The sequence below is a fragment of the Puma concolor genome, chromosome D1, assembly GCF_028749965.1.
Source record: "Puma concolor isolate L17-30 chromosome D1, mPumCon1.1.hap2, whole genome shotgun sequence".
Classification (NCBI taxonomy): Eukaryota; Metazoa; Chordata; class Mammalia; order Carnivora; family Felidae; genus Puma; species Puma concolor.
In genome coordinates, this window is record NC_141676.1 from 67408229 (window position 1) to 67435622 (window position 27394).

At 39.7% G+C, this 27394-nt stretch overlaps 1 protein-coding gene and 1 long non-coding RNA gene across 28 annotated transcripts in view; one reads left to right on the forward strand and one right to left on the reverse strand.

The window, feature by feature from the left end:
* DLG2 (discs large MAGUK scaffold protein 2) overlaps positions 1 to 27394 on the reverse strand; it is a 2060086-nt gene that overhangs the window by 199962 nt on the left and 1832730 nt on the right. The window contains exon 1 of one of the 27 annotated variants that reach the window (XM_086678474.1): positions 1822 to 2070. The exons of 25 other annotated variants lie outside the window; for them this stretch is intronic. The gene's annotated coding sequence lies outside the window, so the exon portion shown is untranslated. Of the gene's footprint in view, positions 1 to 1490; positions 1589 to 1821; positions 2071 to 27394 lie in introns of those variants that run through there. One more of the 27 variants, XM_086678475.1, reaches the window with a different exon arrangement.
* On the forward strand, positions 909 to 14548 carry LOC147576786 (uncharacterized). The gene is made up of 3 exons (XR_015241133.1): positions 909 to 1062; positions 1549 to 1627; positions 12473 to 14548. It is a non-coding gene; the product is annotated as an uncharacterized LOC147576786 (long non-coding RNA).

Consider the following 27394-nt stretch of genomic DNA (forward strand, 5'->3'; position numbering starts at 1 on the left):
TTAAAATATATTAACATTTTTAGGAACCTTCAGCTGTGTGTCCCAAGCTTTACAGAGCCTCATGAGCTGGTCGGACCATAAGATGCAGATGTTTGTTTATACCTGCAATGATTTGCTGAATTTGCTGTCTTAATCATTACTGCTGGAGCCAAAGGGCTTTGAGCTGAACATAAGACGAAAAGACGTTTTACAGACCCCGTGTGGGGCAGCCGTTTGTAGATTAGAAACCAAGTCTCAGGTTACACACCCCTAAGTGCCAACCACAATACATCACTCCTCTGCTCTTTTAAACAGAACTTCTTCAGAGAAATGGAAAATATGGAAAAGCTATTTATGGACAAAAGAAATATGCCTGAAAAATGTGTTCCTGGAAAAAGATATATTCCATATTCCTAATCTGCCAAGTTTTGGTGCAATCAGAAACTATACTAGGAAAGGAGAAGTAACTTTATTGGAAGCATAGTGCTACTGATGACCAAAATTTTTATCAGAAAGAAGCAAAGAGCAAGCTAAGTCCCTGGTAAAAAATAAATGCATCCATTCTTCTCAAAGAGATGCTAAAACAAGTTGCTTCCTTGAGGATAAAGATGTTCTTGTCAGATCTACAGATTCTACACCTAAAGAGAAAGTGCAATTGTGCATAATAAGGTAAACACTTCGAACAGACAAACAGTTATGCGCTCAGAAGACAGTAGCTCCTTGCTGGTGAGATACAGCAAATGTCAACAAGCCAGACACACTTAAACATTCAGAAAAATGTCTTGCTATTCCTCTCCATATATAATATGCCATATGACACCACAGTTAAATCTGCTACTGCCAAAAAAAAAAAAAAAAAAAAAAAAAGTACGTCAAGCTGTTGGTTTCCATGAAATTTGGACAGAGGCAAAAGAACGCAGCAGAAGGAGTCCGGGAAGGTACAGCTTCTGTTTCTTTCCTTCAGAGGAGGAAATGACTTCCTATGGCTAGCTGACCAGGAGTTAGTGCTCACCCCTGCCTCTTGCCAGGACCCAGAACGAGGACCTGGAGCATACCCAGATGAGGAACAGAACGCAGCTTCAGGTATTCTTAATGGGGATAGGAAACTAGAGACAACAGTTACAAGTTACACAAATTCAACAGTCATGCCGTGTGCATTTGTTTGTCCTACGGGTGCGTTGTACAGCTCTTTCCATACGAACCAGTCTTTTCTTTCACTCCCTTTCCACATCATCAACAGGCATGCCAAATGCAAATCTCTTCGGATTCTGATCCCATCCCGGCAAAATGCAGGGACTACCACCAAACGGAGTTTCACAATAATCTCCGCAATGACAATTATTCACAGCCCCTCAGGTCTGTTTGCACAAAAGATTGCAATTTGAATCCTGTCTTGTACAGGTTCAGCTCTGTTGGAGCTGGTTACCGGGCAAACAGTCTGTTTTAAGATTTACCGATTGCTGGGGAGAGTAAGCTGGGGGGTGGGGATGGACAAACCACCCTGTACATACCTCCTGTTGGCAGCTAAGAAAAACAATTTCATGACAAAGAGACTTGTTCTTTTCAAAGCTCCTCCAACAAATGAAACTGACAGAATGAAACCTGAGAAACTTTAGCAACCAAAGAAAGCAGCCTTCCAAGGATCAAGGTGAATAATTGATTTGTCGGGTTTTGTTTCATCTTTTAAGCTATTTTGCTCATTAAAGGGGAACTGTGGAATTTGTCAGAAGCCCAAACACTGACACACACTTATGACAGCAAGTGCATACATATTCCAAACTACAGATTCATTTGCCAAGCTTATTCAACAACAACGATTAGCTGCAAAGCCAGGGAACTTACCGAGCACAAAATTATTGGAACAAAGCAGGGAGGAGGCAGGAGGCACCACAGGCAGCTTCTCCGTCTCCTTGGTGCCAGGTTCTCCTGTCTGCCGTCCGGTTCACACTTGCCTTTATAACTAAGACTCCGACAGAACTCACTAGCGAAACCTGATGAATTATAAAACAGCCCCTCCTAGACTCTTATATTTTACATCACAGGGGGTGACCATGCAGCATCCTCGTTCCCTGGGTACATATATTTCCTTGTAACTCATCCTGATAAATATATCAGCTTTGGGAGCAGTGACAGTAATTGGTGCTTGGGATGTACCAGCATTAACCAATAAGATGCTTTCCCACCATCAGTATTGCACCCCCATCCTCCACTTGTGTTCCCCCACACCTTGTTAAGGTGGATCCACCCAACCCAGTAGGGGGTAGGCAAAGATGGCAAAATGCAAAAAGCCCCTGCATCTCAAACATAGGCATAGGGAGCCATAGTATTCAGGGTTAATTCTCATCATAGTTCCGTAAAGATCAGCCCTCATGTTTGCATAGCATGTCACAGTGTACCAGACACTTCCACTCTCTCTGAGCCTCCTCTCAGCAACCAGGAGAGGTATACAGTATAAGGGAGCTGCCAGGGCTCAGGCAAGTTAAGTGACTTTGTTCAATTGCTCACCAAAATTGAGGGGTTCAAGGAACCCTGGCAATTAGCGAGAACACCTTTTTGCTGTGCACATGAGGAGCCCATAGCAAGAGAGATAAAGTGACTTGTCCAGAGCCCACAGTTTCCATGTGTGATTTGAGCCTGAACCCAAACCCAGGTCTTCTGATGTCAAGAACAGTGTTGTTCTATCCTACTATGCTACCTCTACAGCATGGAAGCCCTAAAAATGAGAAGGCATGCAGAAATCAGTAACAGTATCATTGATCGGCCCCAAATCATTAATAGGCAGCCTACATGGAGGAGTAGAGCAGTGCCTGAACTGTTCGTTTCCTCTCTGACAAGGTCAGCATTATGTCTTTGTGTTCGTTGAATATCAATGCTGGAAAAAATTGATAATAATAATAGCTACTATTGAGCACATCTAATATGTCAGGCAGTGTTCTAGGTGCTTAGCCTAACTTAATTTTCAAAACATCCCTATGAGGTAGGTATTATCATGAACAACACATGGCACATGAGAAAACTGAGATTCAGAGAGGTTAACAAATCTAAGCAGGATCACAGCTGCTAAGTGGCAGGGCTGGAATCAGCTCCAGGCAACCTGGTGTCAGAGCCCACACTCTTGAACAGATCTCCCTGTCCCAGCAGTGACAGATGAGCACTGGGAGCAGATTTATTGACTACGGCCTTTAGTAGAAATCAGAAAAAGATTATAGGATTTGGAACCAAATAGACTTGTGCTTAAACCCTGCTTTTGCCACTTACTTCCTGTAAAATGGGTTGCTTTATCTATAAAATGGGTTTGCTAATTCTTACCTTGTGAGATTAAGTAAACTATATCAAGAAAATACAGTGCCTGACTTACAGTGCATACCCCTAAACTGCTAACTATTTTTCTTATCCTACTTCTTTTTGGAAACTGGATTTCTGTCTCCTTTTCCCTTTAAATTGTCTTTGAAATGTCTGCTGGTGCTGGCCAAGGAGTCTTCCGATCTGCCTGCTGTGAAGAAGGGGTAACAACCCCAGAGACTGCAGACTGTCACCAGGGATACAGGGACTCTCTGCCAGAGAATGGCAGGCCTGGGGGCTCTGCTCTGGGTTGCCTGTTCAGCTCCGTAGCTCCTTTCCACTTCACTTCCACTGTTAGTCAACTGAAGTCACCAGCTCAGGGAAGCATATTTATAGCAGTTAGCTGTTCACAGTGAGACCAACTTAGGCTTACTTCACCTGTTACAAACAAGCACCCATCACAAAATTCATAATGACAATGAGTTTTTGCACATAGTTACACATCTACTGCCATTAAGTCAAAGTGTCCCAAGCAAGGAAACAGGTATCTCTTTCTCGAAGGTCCCACTGCAAACTCTTGTCCTAAGTCAGTTTACTCTAGCATTTGGCCATCCATATAAGAAACTGCTATCTTTGATGTGTGCAATCAATATTCCTTGAGAGACATCAGTGGTAGCCTTCTATGGGACAAGGTGCTGCTATAAAGTTCCAGGCTATGCAGGTTTAAACATGAGGGATTTTCTTAGCTATGTGTTTCTAGAGAATGGCTCAGTGGCCAAGTTAATTTGTTCACATATTAACTATCCCCTGCTTGTTTGTTTTTCCCTCTATGCATCTTACAAGGGGGTCTGGGATATGCATGGATGAGGCACCCCCTCTTTCATGACCGTACTTAATACTAGGCACTGTAGGAATGGGAGTATGCAACATAATGGGGGGGGGGGAGTGGTAGGGGAGAGGTACTTAAGTTTCTAAATGGTTCGAAAGGCCAGGTGTAAACACCATGTGTAGCAAAGAGTAAATAAGTGATAACTATGCTTACAAGATAAACGTTTACTTCCTATATATTGATGTGTGGGTTATTTACCACATGGCCTGACAAAGCTTGGTCTATTCTAAGTCTTTCCATGGAAATCATGGAATCAGCTCCCTGATCTACGATGACCCCCCAAAATTCCCTCCAGAGCCATGTCCTCCCTGTCCATTTCCCCACATTGCCTGACTATTCCACCATGACACAGCCCATGAAAAATTTATACAGACAAGTGTTTATAGTTTTTATATTATAACACACTGCTCTGTTTCCATGTCAAGGATAATCATAACATGTATTCTGTCATAATTATCCCCTCATGCTACCAATTGCTCCCAGACACAACAAACTGCGTGGAGCCTTGAAGCTATATCAGTACTTTGCTGATATTAGTGGAAGTTGTAACATTTACTGAGCACTTAGTATGGGCTGGAAATGTGTTAAACTTTACTTGCAATTGACATTTAACCCTCACAGCATTTTCAAATGGGTTATACTATAATCTCTGCTTTGTAGATGAAGACTCTGTGGCTGGAGAGGTTAGGTGACTTAATAAATGGCACAGTCAGAATAATGACCAAAGTCTAAGACTGCAGAACCTACTCTCTTAACTATTACATCCACTGTGTCTAAAAAGCTGAGGTAGCAGGTAACATAATATATAAGTGCCTATTCTCACTGTTTTTGTTTCCTCATATCCTATTCTCTCCTTAACTGATTTAATTTACCTTCAAAATCCCACCAGAAGTGCTTTTATTAAGTAAGTAATGACAGGCTCACTAATAAGACCAATCGCCAGTGTACAATCCCATGTACTCCATTTCTTCCCAGCCCTTTGGCAGAATTAGTTACAACTTCCCTGAATCAACCTCCTTCCTTACTTGGTTCCTGAGACCCCCTTGGTTTCCCTTTTACCTCACCAACCTATCCTTCTAAGTCTTTCCTGCTGGTCCTTCTCCATTTCCAGATATTTCAAATTTATAGTTCCCCAGGGCTCATCATTCGACCTCTCTATTTGCACTCACTTGCTAGGCCATAGCATCCAGTCAAGGCTTAGATGCCACCTATAGTTTAAAGACTACCTACACTAGTCCCAACTTGTGCCCTGCACTCCAGACTTTTACACCCAGTTGCATACCACATCTAGGAATCTCCACTTGACTGTCTGATAGGCTTTTCATATTTAAAATGTTGCAAACCAGACTGTGTTTTCTTCTCCCAAATCTGTTGTACTCCCAATATGTTTCAAGAAATGACATAATCATTCACCTCATTGCTCTGGCCAAAAAGCTGGGAGTCATTCTTGACTCTTCTTTTTATCTTATATCCCACGTCTTACTCATCAGCAAATGCTGCTAATTCTGTCTTCCAAATATATTCCGAATCTTTCCTCCATCTCTGCCCCATCCCCAGTCTATACCACCATCATCTCTCACATGGGTCTCTATAATAGCCTCCTGTTTTATTTCGACTCTTGCTTTGCTACAAATTACTGTCCACACAGCAACTGGAGTGATTCTTTTAAAACAAAAATCAGACACTAGCAAAAATCACCTCCCTTGAGTGGTTCCCCTTTCACTTAGGATTTACTCCTGTTCTGTAGTCAGGAAGGATTCTGCTCACATGTCTCCTCATAGAACTCTTTGACATCCTGCATAGTATGGCTTATTCCCTTCCCCTATTATTTTATACTCACTTGTTGAACTTTATTTTTATTTATAGTACTTACCTCTACTTCAATGTGTGTTATATATTTACTTGCTTATTTCATTAACGTTTCCTTCCTCCCACTAGAGTATAAGCTCCATGAGGTCAAGGGCCTTGTCTATTTTGTCTAAGGCTGAATCTAGCACTAGCACAGGGCTTGCCACATAATAGGTATTTAATATATGTATTAAAGGATGTGTTCAAAGTCCTATCTTTACTGCTTCTTAGTTATATATCCTTGCATAAATTTCTTACTGTCCCTAAATCATAAAGTCCTCAATTATAAACTTTCTTAACAACAACAACAACACCCTTACATTGTTCTGGTAATTTATAAAGTATTCAACCTGTCCTGTGACTGACTTTGATACAATTCCATGAGATTGATCAGTGCTATGAGTTCACTTGTATTCCCCCAAAACTCATATGTTGGAGTTCTAACCCCCTGATACCTCAGAGTGTGAGGTTATTTGGAAGAAGGATTGTCTCAGTTGTAATCAGTTAAGAAGTCGTCCTACTGGGATAGAGTGGGTCTCTAATTCAATAAGGCAAGTATCCTTATAATAGGGGGAAATTTGGACACAGGTGTGTGCATAGGAAGAACACTACGTGAAGATTGGAGTCATGCTGCTAAAAGCCAAGGGATTCCCAGAAGCTAGAAGAAAAGCCTGAAACAGATCGTTGTCTAGCACCTTCAGTGGGAGGATGGCCATGTTGATACCTGATTTCAGATTTCTGGGATCCATAACAGTGAGACGATACATTTGCATAAACCACCCAGATTGTGGCTGGTAGCCCCAAGAAATTAATACAGTCAGTCAGATATCCTCATCTGACATGTGAGGAAATGCAGCTTAGTAAAGTTGAGAAAGCTGCTCCAGGTATCGCAGCTAGGAATTTGTAGGGCCTGAACTTAAACCGGATCTGTGTGACTTCAAACCTATGCAGAGCAGAGGCAAAGGTCCCTAGAGGCTGTCACTTACCCTCCCCTCCAGAGCAGGGTGAGCAGAGTCAGTAGGGTGTATGACCTTCCTTTATGATAAGATTATGTCTTTCCTACTGTTTGTTTTCTTCCTATTATTTTTGCTATTAAATTGTCTTTTTATTTCTGAAATGACAGTGAGAATAGATCTTAGTTTTTTTAGTCTTTTTTTTTTTTCTGTGTTTTTCATTTTATTGGCAAGATAAAAAGCTGGTAATTCTGTTGGCCTATAAAAGTTTGTTCTGAAATGTTTCTGGTCTATGAATTATAAAAGTTGAGGAACAACTGTTCCAATGCTGTCCCCTTATAACAAGTAAGAAAGCCCTTCACATGTAGCAACATTTGGTGGTGGGTAGAAAGCTTTTCTTTCAATCAGCTGAAAGGGCCCCTCCCTGCTCTGATAAAAAAATCTGTGCTAATGGTCACACTCTCTCATTTTAATACCAATAAATTAATTTTGTATAATCCCATGCAAGAAAGTTATATAACTGAATTTAACAATATTCATTTGTAACTGAATTTAATGTCATTCAGACTTTTTCTTAGTCTTCTCTCCCTTCTTCCTGCTTTGTTAGTGAGTATTTTCTATTTGAGTACAATTTTGATTTGGTCCATTTTCTTTGGGTTCAGGATTTATGGGTCTGTGCAAACATCTGAGGATTAAATGAGATCACCTCTGTTGAGTATCTATAACATTGCCAAAGCTCTCAGTAAATGCTACGTCCCTTTAAAGAAAGAGGTAAAGCTTTATGTGTCCACGAGGGAAGTAGCTTTATGACTGAAGGAGATTTAAAGCAACTGGATGACTCTGCAGGATCAGCCAACCTGAAGAGTGTTAATGAACTTTATCCTTTTGTTGAGCATGCAGTGATCCAATATACAGTTTATAAAAATTATGGTAGTCTATTTTTATTAATTCATGCTCATGAATATGTGTGGATTTATATAGGTGCACACCTGTGAACATATATATACGTGTGTGTGTATATATATATTTTAATATAAATTTTAATATTTTAATATTAAAATTTTAATATATTTTAATATAAATGATTTTAATATAAATGATTGACTTAAGTCTGTACATCCTCTTTAGTTTCTAAGAAATACAGAAGGAAAAAGCCTTCATACATACATACGAAGGATTGCTTTCTTCATTTTACCATTATATGGTTCCCTATAATCTCATTAATATCCACTAATTTGTCCTGTCTTGGGGAACTTCAGTAAAGACAAAATTTCAACCCATCTCTTTGCAAAGTTATGTCAGACTTCAAATCAATGAAGAAGGAATTCCTTCATTTCATGAGTATTTATGGAGGGCCTAGTATGTTGCAGGTCTGGATTCCAGAAGAACAATATATTCAAGGTCAAATTTTCTGTTCCCTAGACTCTCATTCTAGGGATTAATGAGCAGATAATGGTTAACTACACAATACATAGATTATTTAATAAGGTCTTTCATTAAAGTGCTATAGGTGTGTACAGGAAAGGTATCAGACTTAGTTTTGGGATAAAGTCAAGAAGGCTTCCTGGAAGAGGTAATGTCTAAGCTGAATTTTTTTTAATTTATTTATTTTGAGAGAGAGAGAGAGAGAGAGAGAGAGAGAGGCAGGGGAGGGACAGAAAGAGAATCTCAAGCACGTTCTGTGCTGTCAGCACAGAACCCCAACGTGGGGCTCAATCTTATGAACTGTGAGATCATGACCTGAACCAAAATCAAGAGTCAGATGCTTAACTGACTGAGCCACTCAGGTGCCCCTAAGCTGAATCTTGATGGATGACTAGGAGATGTCCAATTACGAAGGAGATATTCAATCAGAGTGAGAAGCGCGTGGTAACACAAAGGGCTGTGGTGGGGGTGGGGACAAGAAGTTGATCATGGATCTCTATGGGAGTGGAGTTTTATCCACTTACCACTCCATAACCTAAGAATGTGTAATGGGGAAAAAACTAGCTTTAGAGTTTAGGAATACCAAAGAATGATCATTCTTTTTTCATGAACTTCTTCAATGCAATGAAGGCTAAAATGGAAAATGTCATGCTTTATAGTTAAACAGACCTGATTCATTCAACCTGACCTTTGCAAGTTGCTTAACTTTTCCAAATTGATTCTTTGTTCATTTTCTATAAAATGGGGACGGTAGGACCTATTTAATATAGATGTTGTGTTATTTTGAAATTAAAAATGTAGGGGTGTCTGGGTGGCTCAGTTGGTTAAGCATGAGACTTCAGCTCAGGTCATGATCTCATAGTTTCTGAGTTCAAGCCTCACGTTGGGCTACATGCTGACAGCTCGGAGCCTGGAGCCTGTTTCAGGTTCTGTGTCTCCCTCTCTCTCTGCCCCTCCCCTGCTTGCATTCTGTCTGTCTGTCTCTCTCTCTCTCTCAAAAATAAATAAACATTAAAAAAAGAAATTAAAGATGTAAACTATCTTGCTACCTACCTGCCACAAAATGGACACCAGAGTGAACCTTAATTCGTATCTTAAAAACACTTGTGTCACTCATACCAATTCTTGTTTCCCATTGAATACTTCTGATTTCCTCCTAGACCAGATGTCTTAAACATTTGATTGCTGAAATCATTTTAAATTTTTTGAGGACATACCCTCATGATATAAATATTTATACAAATTGTCGGACGTACAGCTATAGTGCTATGGCACAGTATGTACATTATAAAACCTACATGGGAACAAAAATTTAAGGGCTGAGATGAAAAATTAATGTAGAGAGAAGGGCTATCATCTTGCATACTCTTGGGATGTATATACTCATTTTGAAGAATACTAAGAAAATACTAGAAAGAAAAGATCCAAACTCATTTTTCATGGAGCACCTAGCAGCACAGACCAAGTTCTAAAGACACATCTAGAAACGGAAGAGCCAACATTGGGGCATTAGGAAGAATAGAAAAAAGCAAAAAACAAAACCCAAAAACTGTGTGGCTGACTAATGCCATTACTTGTCCAACCCAGTTTTTATATTTTTTAATTTTAATATACACTTTAATAAGAATAACAGTTTAATATAGTAGAAATGTGTATAAACAACCAAATGTGACTGCCTCCTTTTCCAAATGTCCATGGCAAGTAGAGAGTAGACAGATTTCTTAACAGGGTAATAGTAATACTAACTCTTTGCTGAACACTTATAAGGAGCAGATACTATGCTAATCACTTTAGGTATATTTTCTTATTTCATCCTTATAATAATTGGAACACCACACTGCATCTCTCTAGAGGGTAATAAACATATTTTAGGGTATGTTGGGAGTTTGCAAACCATGGCCTGCAGACCAAATCTGGCCCACTGTCTGGTTTTGTATACTGTGTAAGCCAAGAATGGTTTCCACATTTTAATTGGCTGAAAAAAAAATCAAGGGAAGAATATGGCTTTGAGTCACATGAAAATTATACAGTATTCAGATTTCAGTACCCATAAATAAGGTTTTATTGGAATACAGCCATACCCATTCGTTTATGTACTATCTACGGCTGCTTTCACATGACAATAGCAGAGTTGACCAGTTGCAATAGAGACCATAAGGCCCATGAAACCTAAAATATTTAGGATCTGGCCCTTTACATGTTTACAATATGCTGACCCCTAGTTCATGTGAATGGAGGTACCTGAATTATGCAGGTTGCAGCTTGCATGGTTGTCCAGGTAATAATCCTATATGGAAATGGAGGCTCAGAGAGAATAAGTCATTTGTCCATTCTGTGAGGAAATGGCAGGACCAGAGGCTTCTACGGCATATTTTAAAGGCTGAAATATGTCCGTATTCCTGCAGAGAGTTCAGGCCTTTTCTCTCTCATGATCTCTTCTGGCGATATGACCGAGCCAGTTACCACCAATACAACTTCCCCACTGTCTTCTCTGTGCTCTCATGCCTAGATTTTAATATTACGATGGCTAAGGACAGGATAGGGTGGGGAAGGGGTCAATGGAACAAAAGCATAATTCACTCTTTTCTAACCATCTCCTTGAGCCTTTCACATACACACTTGGTCCCTGAGTATGAGGCTTTGCCGTCTCTGGCTGAGCTGAAAGTGATGAAAAGGGCATGTGATGGAAAGCTGGAAACCTCATTACTGGCTCTTTGCCTACAGAAACTCAGCCAGCTTATCTTCTTTCCCAAGGAACTTCAAACTTGCACTGGCTCAGCTGGTTCTTTCCAGGTGCCTAGAACAAGCGGCTCTGCCCAGCTGAGATCAGAAGTTGACAGATGAGACTCTGCACATTGTTTTTCTGTCCTGGAGAATATGTCCCATTTGCCTACCCCTCATTGTGCCAGATCCTCCTAGGGTCCCAGCCACTCCTGGGTTGTAATCTGGATACTATAAAATACAAGGCACAATAACTTCTTCCTGGACAGTATTCTGGAGGCCCAGATACATTAACATGATTTCTTTGGCTGCCCAATTATAGCCAGAATCTCACTTCTGAGCAGGAACTACTAACACTGGCAAGGCATCAACTGTGTAAAGTTGTGGGAACAGCTTTCACATGGGTTAATCTCACTGAGTCCTCCCAGCAAACAGAGATATATTATTCCCATTTTAGAGATATCACTAGGATCCGAGAGGAATTAAGGAGCATAGATTTTTGTATACACTGGTAACATGGTAGGTCTGGGCTTCAGTCTCGAGCTCTCTGGCTCCTAAATGCCTGTCACTTCAGTAAAGGAGCCATCCATGAAGAAGTCAGAGTTTTGCCATGATGGTCACTAAAAGCAAGCAAACAAACACCCCCTCCACTCTTCCCCTCCAAATTGTGGCATGATTTATACTTGGGATACAGCTCAGTATTATGGCTTTCAGTGAGGCACAGAGTTTAAACTTATTAGCAACCTGATCCCCTGTTAATCTGTAAAATGGGAATAACAATGTACCTCTTGTTGGGTTGCTGTGAGGATTATGTAAAGAATATAAGTATTCTGCTTATATGAAATGTTTAGAATACAGGCAAGTCTATCCAGACAGGAAGTAAATTCGTAGTTGCCTCAGGTTGGGGAAGGGATTGGGAGGAAATGGGGACTGACTGCTAATGGATATGGGTTTCTTTCTGGGGTGTTGAACATGATTGAAAGTTGATTATGGTGATGGTTGCACAACTCTGTGAATATACCAAAAATAAATAAATAAATAAAACCCAATGAATTGTATACTTTAAATAGGCAAATAATATGGTATATGAATTTAAAAACTATGTAGATAAGGTGCTAACACAATGTCTGGCACAGAGCAAATGTTTTATAAATACTAGTTTTTGTCATTATTGTTTGGAGGCAGAGACTGGCTGGTTCACCAAAATCATTTCCTCTTCCCTTGGAGCACAAAATGAGACCCCACCTAGAAGTTAGGTGTGCCCTAGTGTCTGAGTTCTGGCCAAGGGAATGTGAGTTCTGACCAATGACATGGAATGGGCCTGGTCCAATTCCCCTTGAAAGACTTCATGTTCTCTCTCTCTCTCTCTTACCAGCTCGATGCAAATTAATCCTTGAACTTGGAAGTCACATTTGAAGATGGAGGAGCCACATACAGCATAAAAAAAGGATCTGAATCATTGCCCTGAGAAAAGTTAAAACAAGTTTTGGACTTGATGAAAAAGAAAACAAACTTCTGTTGTGTTTAAACCATTATTCATTTTGAGGTTTTATTGTTACAAGAACTAGTATTATAACTAATATGTTATAGTTATAGTTTTAACTCTTCCAAATTGACTAAAATAAATTGACTATGGATTGGCTGACCATGCTGGGTCAGGAAAGGTCCAGCCATTCCTTCAATACTGTCAAAAAGTCATTGGACAATCTGAGGAGCATATGCAACTTCTAAATAGCTTTCACAACAGGGGATCAGGATCTGAATCCTTGTTCTCCCCTCCAGTCCTCTCAGGAAGGGCCAAATTAACAGCAGGCAACATGCAATCAGACCATGAGCACTGGTAGGGTGTGGAGAAAACTCAGTCAGCCCTGTGACTGTTGCTCTGCACTTCTGTCCTGCTCTCCTTCATGGAGGACAATGTACCCTATTCTCTTATTTGATAAAAAGGGAAAACAGTACAAATCAAATATTGTGACTCAATCAGATTATGTACCACCCTTGCTCAGTGCTTTCTAAAACAGCAGACTTCATTTTGTTAATGTAGAAAGCAAAGAGAGCTATTAGCTCTCCTGGCGAATAACACCAAATTATTTGATTGTTATTGTCTCTCATTCAGAAGATTGGTTGTCAGAAGGAAAAGGTCTGAGTCATGCTGTAGAAAAGGTGAACAGAGGATATGCAACCACCACCAAAAGGTGGCAGAGTGGAGAGGGAACAACTACTGTGGAGAGAGGGGATCTCAGGTTTATGAGCCCCTTCCCTCTGTCAAATGGGGCCAACAATGCCTTCCTACCCTTTCTCTCAGGAGGACACTGTGAAGACTTTACCAGTGTAAAGTGAAAGTACATTCAGATATGATAAAAATAGTTAATGATTCCTGAGTATTTCCAGTGAAGTTCTTACATATTGCTTGTTTAATCTTCTGAACAAGCTTATTACATTAGTGTTATTAAAAACTAGCCCCTCTTATGAGATAAGGAAACTGAGGCTCAAAGACGTTAAATAAAGCAGCATCTTCATGATCATCTAGGTGGCAAGGAGCAGAGCTGGGACTCTGAGACCTGAGAGTCGCCAAAAGCTCACATCTCTAACCACCATAGCCTTCCCGACTCTGTGCCAATGAAATGCACTCATCACAGTGAATGGCACTTCTGCTGGAGAATCCAGAATGCCCAAAGCCAAGATGCCTACGCTTGGCTCATTCCACAGGCAGTGTCCTAGAAGGTGGCTTGTACTCAAGGCATATGAAGGGCCTGAGAAAATAATGAAACAGATAGGAAAAAGGGAAGAACAAAGACTACTGTCTTGGGCTCCAGAGACTAGGCTGCCTAAACACAATTCATAAAGTCATTCACGGACTCAGACCTCATAGATTTTGAATATCAGATCATTGAATCTGACGTGAACTTCTAGAGAGAAAGCATCCTTTCTTGCTGAAAACAGCTTCCCTTCTCCAGCACAGAATCATAAAGAAGAAAGAATCTGAATTTCTCCCTGCTTCCTGCTTGCCTGAAAGTTTCTTTTTTCCCCTCAAACTCACAGTCCCACTGTTTCTCTTATTTCTTCTTAGTATGCTCTATTTAAACCAGATGGAGCAGTAGCATTTTGAAACTAGTCCCGAAGCCCAGGGGACTTGCATCACAAATAAATAAACAAATGAACAATTCAGCAATTGGTAAATCAGGCAGAATGAGTTTAACAACTGAGCTGGAAAAGTAGCTGAAAATCTATTCCCTGATGAAAGATCTGAATGTGACCCAGGTTCTCTTCACCTAACAGGTAACCACACTGACTTCTTTCAGCAAACCAGGGACTGAAAAGAGAAGCAATGGGGAGGCAGTTATGAACAGCTCCACAGAGATATTTGGTGGCACTCTGGCCACTCTGTATTACCAGTAGGCTGATACATTATCCCATGGTTGCTATGAAATATTTGTTCACCACCTATAAAGGCAAGACATTTTCAAGTGCTGCTTTTCTTTAAATATATTCTCCTTCCTTTCAGTCTTACATAATTCAACTATCATCCCATGTGAGGCTTAATTTAAAGAAAACCATAAGTTGAGTTAATTCACTGTGAAGGGTTATGGAAGTTATATTTATTCCAGAGAGTCAGCAGCTGTGTAATGGAGTCTCTATTATATGCCTGACCTACTGCCAGGTTCTGGGAACACAAATATGAATAAGACTCAGCCCCTGTCCTTAAGGAGTTCATGGCCTCCTGAGAGAGAGATGTATTCAAAAACTAAGTGAAAGAAGTGTTATAGCCATTAGGGTAGAAGAGTTGTTTAGTGATCAGCTCTGAGGAGTGAGGGAGTATGTGTAGGGGAGGGGCAGAGGACAGGGATGGCAGTTCAGCAAAGGAGCCCTCTGTCTCTGCGTAGAAGATACTAGAAGCTGACGTCTACCAAGAAGACAGGTTGAGATGATGGTCTGGGCAGAGAAAGCAGGAAGAATGGGGGTGGCCATGCACAGTGTCCCTGTAAACACTTGAACGCAGCTGGGAAATAAGGTCCTGGGGAAAGAAACAAGAGGCAGGCCTGGGGGCCAGGAGATGATCCTTCACTGCCCTGTGGGTCATGTGAAAGAGTGTGGTCTCTATCCTAAATGTTGTGGGAACATCTAAAGGACTTTAAACAACAGAGTAAACAAGATCTGATTTGTACTTTAGAAGATCACCGTGGCAACCATGTGGAGGCTGGGCTGGAGGTGTTGAGGCTGGCAGCAGGGAACAGTCAGAAGGCGAGTGCAACAGTCCCAGGAGGGAAGGATGGGGCCTGATCTCGGGCAGCTGCAGTGGGGATGTAAACAAAGAGAAAGAGGGCAGATGCTAAGAAGGCAGAAATTTGGGCTGGAGATAATGAAATCTGGGTTCTAGTTCCAGCTTCGGTATAATCTCTCCACGTAACCCTACATGAGTCCTTCCCTTTTTGGCCCCTGTTTCCCAATTTGTCAGGTCAGAGGGAGACATGTTATGGTTGTATTTGAGAAGGCATGTTATTCATGTATTTGGTCATTATTATTCATTCATTGGGTAAGTTAATTAATTGGTCAGGGAAGGCACTCATTCCTTTATGCATACTTTTGGGAGTCTTGCTCTAAAAAAGCAACATGGTACTACGAAGAACTCAAAAGAAAGATGAAACTTGAAGTCCACAGCATTTGCTGATCATCCTTTAGGTGCAAAATATGTACCACACTGTCGATACAGGTAAGATGGAAACAGAAATGGCCAAGGTGTGGTCTCTGCTCAATTAGAGGGAATGAAGCAGTCTGTGATTAATTCATTTTAACAAACACTGACTGAGTGTCTATGTGCTGAGTATTGCATCTTCCACAGTAAGGAAAAAGAGGAATACGAGAGGAATAAGTCCCTGTCATGAAGGAGCGCACAGTCACCAATAGATGAAGTAATATACTTTTAGAGAGCTGCAAAGCACTGTGAGAGCCAGAGATAGAGAATCTTACCAAATGTCCATCTTTGATCTTTGTCACGGCAAACAGGAGCATGAATGCTCTTTTCTGTGATCTAAGACTGCTAACAGTTCCCTTCACGAAAGCAGATGAAGCAAGGAGTCATTCACTTTTACTTTAAACAAAGACCTTTCTATGGTGAGGTCCTATTATCAGGTGTTCCATATAAGAATAAGGCATGCTCTTTGCCCTCAAAGAAATCACAGGTCAGTGTGCATAACATTTTGTATTGTGGGAGGAGAAATAAGAAAAAGTTCTACTCTTTGTACCAAATAATCCAAAGTACCTTCAACAGCACCTAGCATATAATAGGTGCTCAATAAAGTTCAAATGAGGTGAACACTTTCAAATTTGTTACTACAGATACCATTTGTTAAAGAAAGAAAATGAAGTTGACTCTAAAATAATAACACATACCTGACATTTAATTATCCAAAGAATTCACTCAGGAAAAATCACTTTTACGTAAGAAGTCATGAGTAATTAATCAAACAACAGGCAACTGGCTTGTTGTAATATTAATTCAAATACGGTTTCTAAGCAGCAGGTCTACATTCCCAAAGTCTTGAGAAGCAGATGGCATCTAATTTGCTTTAAGAGGCTTTGATTGACCACACTTGGTTCTTTAAGCCAGGGTGAGTTCAGTTTTGGAAGCGTTCGTTAAGAGAAATAGCTTCCAACCCCTTAAATAAAACAAGTGGTTTCTAAATGTATAGTCTGGAAAGACCATACTTGGGAATGGTCTTGCTTAGACATAAAATGGAGTGTGTTAGGGGTATGGAAGGAGAATTCCACTAGTAGCCTACTGAGAAAGGGTGTTGACTTGACAAATGAGATCACATGCGTAATTAAGCTTTGACAAAAATTAAAGGGGCTAACAGTGCTAGTGAAATTAAAAACAAACAAACATGCATCACATTGTGACATTTTTTTTCCTCAACAGAGAAGCCCAGAGCACTGTGATCCAGCTGGTAAGAATTCTGACATGTAATTTAGAATCTTTAACCAGTAAGAAATGATTCTAAAGGACTTGGCAATAGGCCTGGCTCATGGACTCTGTACCCTGTTACAGATGTGAGGTGGCCACCATATTGCCTACCATTGGGGAGAAGAAGCTCTGGTAAAACAGCTGTCTCATACAGGGACTTTGGTCATAAGCTGGCTTTTGGTCACAGGGTCTGACATCTGGCCTCTGCCACTTACTGAACTGTTAGGATCCTGGACAAGGTGCTTAACTGCACTTAAGCCTCAATCCCCATCTGTAAATGAAAACAGTAATGCCTATCTCATAGGGTTGTTACAGGGAGAGTACATGAGATAATAGATGTAAACAGATTGGTATAGTGCCTGGCACATAACAGGTCTGGTAACTATTAGTATTATAATTAGGATTGCTGAAAGGGAATTTTTCTTTCCACAACTGGCTAAAAAACCTTGTTTCAAATACTTCTGACACAGAAATAAATATATGGATGATGGATTTGCAGAAATGGGAGTGGGTGTTCCATTGTAATATAATTGTAATGTGCTGAAAACCACAGCAGTCTTGTGCCAATCACAAACCCTTTCTCATAGTAAGATTATTTTGTGAGTGAACCTGGAGAGTATCTTATTAATTACGTGCTTTAATGTTCCATTTCGTAATATGAGTCTCTTCTGGATTCTATTTAATGATATAATACAGAGAACTGTACCCGGGAAGGACCTTGGTTTGAATCTCACCTCAGTCACTTAATGGCAATGTGAGCTCTGGCAAAACAAAAACCTTTCTGAGCCTCAGTTTCCACATCTATAAAATAGGGATAATCTATTATCTATAAAATAGGGATGATGATGATCATCATCATCACTTTTACTGAGTTTTTGCTTTGTTCCAAGTTCTACCAGCCTTTACTAAATTATCTCACCCTCACTACATACTACGTTGCCTTCTAGAAGTGTGGTTGTAAAGGCAGGGTCTGTAGCCAAGAGCTCAGAACCAGACAGCTGGGATCAATTGAGTTGATAGCAGAGGGCTGCTAAATGATGACCAAAAATATCAAAAAACTCTTGCTGCTTTCGAGACAGTCAGGTCTTTGACAGGTGGACAGCAGGCTGCAGATAGAGGTCTAGCAGGGAAGGGAAAGCTTTGTGAATATACATAAACATCAGAAACTTTGGGACCTGCAGTCAAACCTCAACCTCCAAGGCTTATCACAAATAACTACTTCAAAGATGTCTAGAGCAAACATCTAAAAGGTCACAAGGAGCACCTGGGTGACTCAGTCGGTTGAGTATCTGACTTCGGCTCAGGTCATGCATGATTTCATGGTTCATGAGTTTGAGCCCTGCATCAGGCTCGCTGCTGTCAGTGCAGAGCCTGCTTCAGATCCTCTGCCTTCTTCTCTCTCTGCCCTCTACCACTTTCCCTCTCTCTCTCTCTCTTTCTCTCTCAAAAATAAATAAACATTTAAAGGGTCAAAATAAAGGCAGACATGAACAGAGAGATAGGACCCTAAGTATGTCAAATTGATAGAGTGAAGAAAACAAAGCACACCAAGCTGCTCCACTCCAGGAAGTGCCCACTAGGACTCAGAGCATATAGCCTTAGGGAGAAAGTATGGCAGAAGGCAGCACATGGGGCTGCTGAAGAAGGAAGGGGCACTATGGCCTTTATTTATTTGTCAGTTATCTTTAGATTTCTGTGCCCACTGGGGTCAGAGGCTGGAGGTCCTTCTCTTGACTTTAAGAAAGCTATTTAATCTCTGTACCCTGGTTTCATCTTTAAAATTGGGATGATAAAATTATGGCACAATTTGCAGTGTGCTACTATGTGTTTGTAACAAGGAATGGAGAAGCTGCCTATGTACTGGCATAGAAAGATCTCCAAGACACATCAATAAGTGAATAAAGGATAGTGCAGGACAGAGTGTATGGGATTCTCCCTCTGGGGTGGAAGAACGGTGGTAAAAGAAAAAAAAAGTATGTATATGTATATGTATATGTATATGTATATGTATATGTATATGGTTTGCTGTACTTGTGCAAAGAAATTCTAGAAAGATGCACAAAAGCCTAGAAGTGGTGGTTAGCTAAGTGAGGAGGATGGGGAGAAGGCAGGAAAAAACTTTTCAATAAATACCTTAGAAAAATCAAATTTTAAATTATTTTAAATAATAACAGGAGGATAGCAATCAGAATGTACCTCATAGGGTTATTTTTAAGAATAAATGGAATAACCTATTTTAAGAGCTTAGCATGAGGCCTAACCTGTAGCAAGCAATAAATACACATTAGTGGGGACTATTTTTTCTTCTTGAGAAAGAGAGTGGGAAGGAGCCCTTCCTTGGCTTCTACTTGCAGTTCAGGTGCCCAAAGAGCTGAAGACAAGTTGTAGGAGGCTGGCTGCTGGACTTTCACTGAGGTTTTAGAAGCAGAAAGTCCATGATGTCTTGATTTCCTCCTCAATCACCAAGCTGTGTTCCCAGGGATCAAGAGCAAACTGTCCACCCAGAAATATCATTTGAGCCTTCACCCAGGAACCATAACACAGTGGGCTAATGGGTATGGAAAGGTAGAGAATTGCAACTCCCAACACAAACACAATCTGTCCGTGACTCCAAGAATTAGAAGTGATTTAAAAACAGGCATGCCTCAGAACAAAACATGAGAAAAGATGAACAGATGCCAATGAAATGTCACTTTCACTGTGTTGCTAAAAATGCTTTAATGTCCTTAAAGCATACACCTCAGTGGATTAGTTGGAAATGCCACAAAGGGATGAGAATAATAAAAATAAAAAACAGGCTTTGAAGAGAACCCTTTATGTAGTCACAAGATTAATAATCTATGTTTTTTTTCCCCATCTGCACTGAAAAAGAAGATTTAATAATCAGATACAAAAGGTAGGAAATTATAGTGAATCACAAATATTCAGATATTGTAACCCAAACAATTGTTCTAGCATTGCCTGTGTTTTACTGGGGGTTATGCTAAGTGGCTTACAAAATAAAGACTCTAATTTTTAGTTCCTTTAGGATTAAAACACACAGCATTTGGAACACAGAAAAGTACCATTTTAGGCACTTGTTGGGGAAATAGCACACAAGTGATGCCTTGGTTTGGTTAGAGGCTTCCTTTAAGTAGGTTCTATAAAAGGAGCCAAGCAGGCAGGGGTCCAGAAGATGGTGATGAGGCACCCCTTGTGTAACTGCCATATTGTTAGCTACAGTGGCTCAGAAAGTAGACAGATTTGAGCACAAACTCTGTGTCTATCAATCAGTAGTTGAGTAGCTTCAGGCAAGTTACTTAGCCTAGCTGAACTTTAATTGTCCCATCAGTAAAATAGAGATAATTATAACCCACCTTGTAGGGATATTATGGGGATCCAAAGAGATAATATATTTAAGATGTATAGCATAGTGCCTGGGATATAGTGGATGTTCAGAAAATGTTAGCCTTTATCATTATCATCTATCTTCTCATTCATTCAGCTATTCACAAAACCATCATTGATTAGGGAGCATTTCAGGTCAAACTTTGGGTTGGGCAAAGGAAACCCAAGACACAGTCCTTGTACACAGGAAGTTCTCAGCCTAGCAGGGGAGATGGACAAAGGAAAGCAATATGGCATTGGGAATAGGATAGAAGGATAGAAGTCAGTGCCAGGCACACTGGGGCATAAAGAGGGATACTACAGGGATGAGGAAGGGGCTTCATGGTGGAGGTGATGCTGGGGTGTAGGGCTTAAAACAGGTATACATATAAGGCATTTGGGACAAAAGCAACAGGGGGCCACAGACACTGGAAAGGAGGGGTGAGAAGAATGGTGTGAAGAGGTCCAGGGAACGAATAAGCCAGACAAAGAGGTAAGGCCAGAGAGGGCCAGGAGGTTCATTGTCTTCACAGAGGGCTGAGTACACAAAAAAGTTTTTATAATTTGGTGTGTTTGACAACTCAACTTCTTTAATTAGAAGCTGAAAGATAGTCAGCAATGCCCTGCCAGGGGACTGCCCTCAGACTGCTCCATATTATTATAGTGGAAAGATAATTTTGTACAACATTTGCCAGCCTTAGAAGAAACCCGCTGAAAGGGTGTTTTGCCTGATCTTGCCAGGACCTTATCCTTCTTTGCAAATTCAATGTTGGCTTGGGGTAGGTATGCATCAGTAAATTCCACCCCCCCCGCCCCCATTTCTATTTTGCTGATAAATCTTCTCGTAAATACCTAGTTCCCTTCAGCACAAAAAGGATTAGCAGTGTCAGTATTGATTAAAATATGTATTTTTCAAAGGAGGAAGATGTGAGGGTCACCTGGGTGGCTCAGTCAGTTAAGCATCCAACTCTTGGATTTGGCTCAGGTTCGTGAGTTTGAGTCCTGCATCGGGTTCTGTGCTGATGGTGTGGAGCCTGCTTTGGATTCTTTCTCCCTCTCTCTCTGCCCCTCCCCCCCTCAAAGTGAATAAATAAACTTAAAAATATATTAAAAAAAAAGAGGAAGATGTGAACTTGGGTGGGGGGGGGGAATCCAGACCCATACAGGTTCAAATATCTTCTGCTACTTAACAGAGGTGGGGATTTTTTTTAACCCTTGTGAATCTCCATTTCTTTATCTATAAAGGAGAATTTGATCTCATGGACTAGAATAATTAATGTCAATTATCTACTACCGAGCCACAAATAGTCGCCATCATTACTTCCTGTAAAAGTAAAGTAGGGGATTTGGACAGCAGCCTTGGGAGACAGAATTCTGAGTCTGCAGGGCAGAAAGATTCCAGGAGGTAGAGGAAGCCAGGTCAACTTGTACTTCTAAATTGTGCCATGATCTGACTGGGCTGGACCCAGTGAAAGCTCTTAATTCCTGTGTGTTGAACTGAGGTTGGAAACACTCTCATCTCTGTCTTTCTCTCCTCAGTATATTGAAAGCTTCCCTTAGCAAGGCTGACCTTCATGGACCAATAAAGGTTAACTAAAGCAGTTCCTTTCACAAGTTTTCAAGTTACTTCAGGTCTGTAGATCTGGCACAGAAAGAAGAGTTAACAGATGAGGTTTGCTAAATACAAGCAATTTTTCTGTAGTCCATACAGATGTACTTAGGAAAGGATGTGACAGAAAGACAGCAAATGCACTCTGCTGGTAAGATATTGCAGTTCTTATCAAATGCCCTATAAATGATAATATAATGATACCTCAATCCAGCCCCCAGTGAGGAAAATACATTACCCTCTATGGTACATCTGTGCTGCTCAGGCATTTCATAGACAGGACTGAACTCTCATACAGCCCTAGGAAAACCACATGTTCTTGCTTTTTAATCTGGTATCTTTAACTGGTAAAAACTCATTACTCTTTTAAGCTACAAATGTGTTTATAATGAAGCTCACTTATGATGAAATATAAAGAGAATCTTACAGAAATCCCATAATCTGGATCCTGTAAACCCAATGATGAAAAAAAATTAGCAACCAAGAAACGAAATGGTACTTTATTAACCCAGGTACATGTAATATTTAATGCCAAGCATTAATGGAATAATATACATGAAAACCTCAGCCAAAACAAAAAAAATAATTTCAAATAATCTGTTTTTTCCATGCCAACTATCTTGAAAAGGTTTGGTTTTTAAAAAGTTGCAAAAGCTATAGTATAGTCCAGCATAAATGGCCGGGAACAAACTAACCCAAGGCTGATCATAACAATATTACTTACAGTAGTGAAAAAAACAGATACAACTTAAAAGTTTAATAATGACAAACTGACTAAATCAGTAGTGTCACATCCCCATAATGGAATCCAAATGGCTTGGGTAACAAACTAACCCAAGGCTGATCATAACAATATTACTTACAGTAGTGAAAAAAACAGATACAACTTAAAAGTTTAATAATGACAAACTGACTAAATCAGTAGTGTCACATCCCCATAATGGAATCCTAGATCTCTTTAAAATTCACTTTTACAGAAGAAAAGAAAAGAAAAGAAAAGGTAATGACATAAAGAAATGCCCACAAAACATTATTACATGAAAAAGGTGACTAACTCCTAGACACAGTATGGTACCAATTTTATAGAATTTACAAACAAGTTGTAAAACTCTAACATAATGAAACTGGTAGGTATCATTTGTTGATTTCTTTATTTTTTTTCTAACTAGAAAGTAGTCTTTTAAAATATTTAATTTTGTAAGTAAAACTCTGGAGGTCAGTGGAGGTATGGAGAAGAATGCATTTGAAAGCATGAAAAATTTGGCGAATATTAAAAATAATGTTTATAACATATAACATTGCTAAATGCTGATCTGTACTGAAGTAAACCAGGATAGGAAGGTTTACATATAGTATAACCTGCCCTATATATTTCAGGCACACAAATCAGACTGGCCAAAATGTCAAGGAGTGTTGCCTCTGGCTAGTAGAAATTACAGATCGTTTCTTTTATCCTTTTTTTCTTTCCTATTTTTTTTATAGGCCTCAGTATATCCCAAAGTTTTAACAATAAACATGGAATGCCATTATAATGAGGAAAAGTTATTATTTTTTAAAAAATATAACACAGCAGAAAAAAATAAACTTAAAGTCACTCAAATATTGTCATACAGACTAAACTTCTAATTGTCTGACTCCAAATTTCCTTTATTTTCCATACTGCTAACATTTAAAAAATACTATGTAAATCTAAGAAAAAAATTTCTATTACCAATTCAATAAGGTAGAAACATTCACAGTTCCTACTTACTTCCATTATTATTTTTTAAAGTGCATCGTTAAAAGACTTACAGATCCCCTGCCAATGACTTTTCTTTGTGAAAAAGAAACCTGCGTAGATTCAAAATTACATGAAGGCTTTTTTATGTGGAAAACTAGATCTAATGGTTGAAAGGCAAAGGAAGGTAGATCTGCAGTCATTATACAAGCCAACAAATTTTTCTTCATTTAAAAGTTCATTCAACAATCTTTATTAAGCTCTTATTCCATGCCAGGTATTGTTTAAAGTGCCAGGGATATAGAGGTGTCTGCAAATGGGAATGGAGATAGTACATTCCTTTCAAAGGATATATAAAGCATGGCTGACTGACCACTTGGCAAGCATGTTCTAGAGGAGATCCAAATATGTGAGGTGGCAATGACCCATTTCTTAGTCTGGAAACCTCTCATTCTCACTCCCTGCCTTCTCACTCTCTTCCATGTCCACTTCCACAATCCTCTAGAAAGCAGAGCCAGATTCAAAGGCTTGTATGTGATACTTCATTTTGAGCAGTGATCCCAGCAAAGAGGATTGAAGAACCAGGGAGACTAGTCAGAGAAGGAAGGAAAGACAACGTAAGCAAATGTCATTGGGCTACTGAGCACCCTTGTGGGCAACTGGGATTCAATCCCTCCAGGACCTTCTGAGGAGTGTCCATAATGCAATTCAGAACTCTCTCTCTAAAGGATGAGGAGGGGAGCCTCTACCCACCAATTCCCTCCCACCTTCGGACAACAAACTATCAAGAGTTGCCACACAACTTTCAGTTGCACTTCAAATTTTGTGCATGCCAGAGTGGTGAGTGGACTTCTGGACAGAAAGCAGAGAGGGGTGTGGCCGCTGAGGCAAGGTGGTGTCAGGTTACACCTGCATAAAGCTGGTTGCTACATAAATAACTTTAGTTAATGTGGCAGAAAAGATGTAAGACTGAGCATAAAGATGGCACCATCTGTAAGGTTCTTCTAAGCCATATGAGGGAATGATAATAACAGTGGTAACTAATACTTTTTGACCATGCATAGATAGTCTGAACATGTTTTATCACTTAATCCTCAAAATAAACTCCATGAAACAGATTACACGTTCACCTGATTTTCAAATACAAGGAAACAGGCTTTAAGAAGCTAAGTGGTCTGCCTGATGTTATCAATAAATGGTAGACTGAAGATGGGTGAGGGACTGGCTGCAGAGCCCAAGCATGACACTGCCTCTCTCAGTGCCCATGAACATCCAAGTGTCTCCAAAATGGGATAGCAAAAGTGGGAATCAGTTGCCCTTCAGAGTTTTGTTTCTGTATCTGTCTCTAACCACAGTATGAGTTCCTTCAGGGCTGAGATTGTGCCTACCCCATGCTTTATGCTATATCTCCAGGACTTAGCAGTGTATGAAATATAACAAAGCACAATGCTTGCTGAGCCCAGCTGAGTATCTCTTCCTCACAGTGAACTAGTGCTTCTTGAGAGCAGAAACTATTTCTTACTCATCTTTATATCCCAGCACATGTTTGTTGACTCTGACAGAATGGCATTTTCCAGAAAGCAGAGTACATTGTGGTTAAGAATGTGGACTTTCTGTCAGAGGGCCCTGGGTTAGAGCCCCACCCTTGATACTTACTAGCTATATGATCTTGAACAAACTAAGCAATAGTCTTTCCAGGCCACAGTTTCCTCATCTGTAAAATGGTATGATACTATTTGTATTTTCATTATAGGGTTGTTGTGAAGCTTACATGAGATAGATACAAAAGCATTCATCATTAGAGCCTGGCACCTGGCAAACATGAAATATTAGCTATAATTATCATTATTGGAAATTCTGTACTGTTAGTATTGACAGTATACTTGGAATTCTTAAGCTAGATCCAAGGGCCTTTGGAATGTCCACTGTAGTACATATGGGAAAAGCTCTAGAACACAAAGTATCTTAGTAGATAGACAGCACCTAGCACATAGCTGGCACTCAGTAAATATTCATTGAATGTTACATAAGGCAGTGAGCCACATTTGCTTTTGGTAAGAATCATCAGAACACATGCTGAAAATGAGTAAATGCATTATAGGTTTCTAACTACCATTGGACAGGAAGAAAGATCAGTGTTTTAAGTGCTGGCTATAATCAGATAGGAGAAACAGCAATATAACCTATGGCAGGTGTGATGACATAAAACCAGGTCAGAAATTTGGGACTCATTTACAAGACATTATGATCACAAACTAATATTTGAATTTATATATCCCTCCCAAATTAAATATGGATATTATGATCATTTATAAGACATTATGATCACAAACTAATATTTGAATTTATATATCCCTCCCAAATTAAATATTTTGACCACATGAGATACATACAAAAGTATGTATCAAAAATTGCTCACTTTTCAATATTTCCTGTCTTGTTCTTATTATAGAACTATAATAATAGTCAAAAATTGCTCAAAAATTGCTCACTTTGCAATATTTCCTGTCTTGTTCTTATTATAGAACTATATATTTTCTTAACATACTTGTTTGTGTTAATTAATTATAATTTGAGTTTAGAGTCTGAAGACTTTGGGATTTATTTTAATGACATTATTCAAAGAAATGTGAACCCAGATTCTGAGGGAGAAATTGGGTGGCTGGAAGATAATGCCCAAGATGGTGGGCACTTTCTTTGAGTCATGACAGAAAGATCTGGTTTGCATCCCAGTCTTCCATATACTATTTGAATGACCCTGAACAAATTATTTCATGGCATTGAATCTGTTTTTCATAATTTCTAATATGAGGTTCCTGTTGCCCATTTCCCCAAATTCATCTGAAGCTTTGTTTGAAGGACACATACAGAGTGCCTGGTATGTGACATGTATTCAATCATTGTTCATTCCCTTCCTCCCTTAAAGGTAAGAAAAAAAAACAAGAGTCCTGGGGTAGCTGACAATAATAATTATTCTCTTAGGCCCTCCTATCAATATAGGTCATGCAATCCTTCATTAAGAAAGTGTCTTCCTCAGAGCAGAAAATAAAAATTTTCAAATCAGAAGTACACGGGACCAAATTTTGCAAAATAATAATAATAATAATAATAATAATAATAATAATAATAAATAATAATAATAATTTTTTTTAAAACAAGATTCCTCATTAGGCAGCAAACCACATTTTAAGGTTCAGCTCAACCTCAGCATGGTGGCTAGATGGCTAATCTTGGCAAACCTTTATATCACACTGGCTGGAAGATGAATACAGTGTTTCATTCAGCATCATCGTGATTAGCACCCTGGTGCTAGTAATGCTCCTTAGACTGCCCATGATGTGTGGTGGCTGCATTGCAAGTCAGGAGTTTAATTTAGCTTTCTGAGCATCTGCAGGTTTTGTTTTCAACAGGGAACTGCAGATTACATAACTGTCTTGGCTTCTGCTTCAGAAGGTGAACGATTGACTCTCTAAATTTGCTGTCGATACAGATGGTCAGGAACAGAGCTTGTCGTACATGGAAGTGATTTCCCCCCAAATCATTTGGAAGGTAATGAGATAGCTCTTGACCTCTCCAGACACTTGGCAGAGAAAACAGGAGAAAGTTACATGCATAGCTAGGTAGATATTGAAAAAAGAGACAT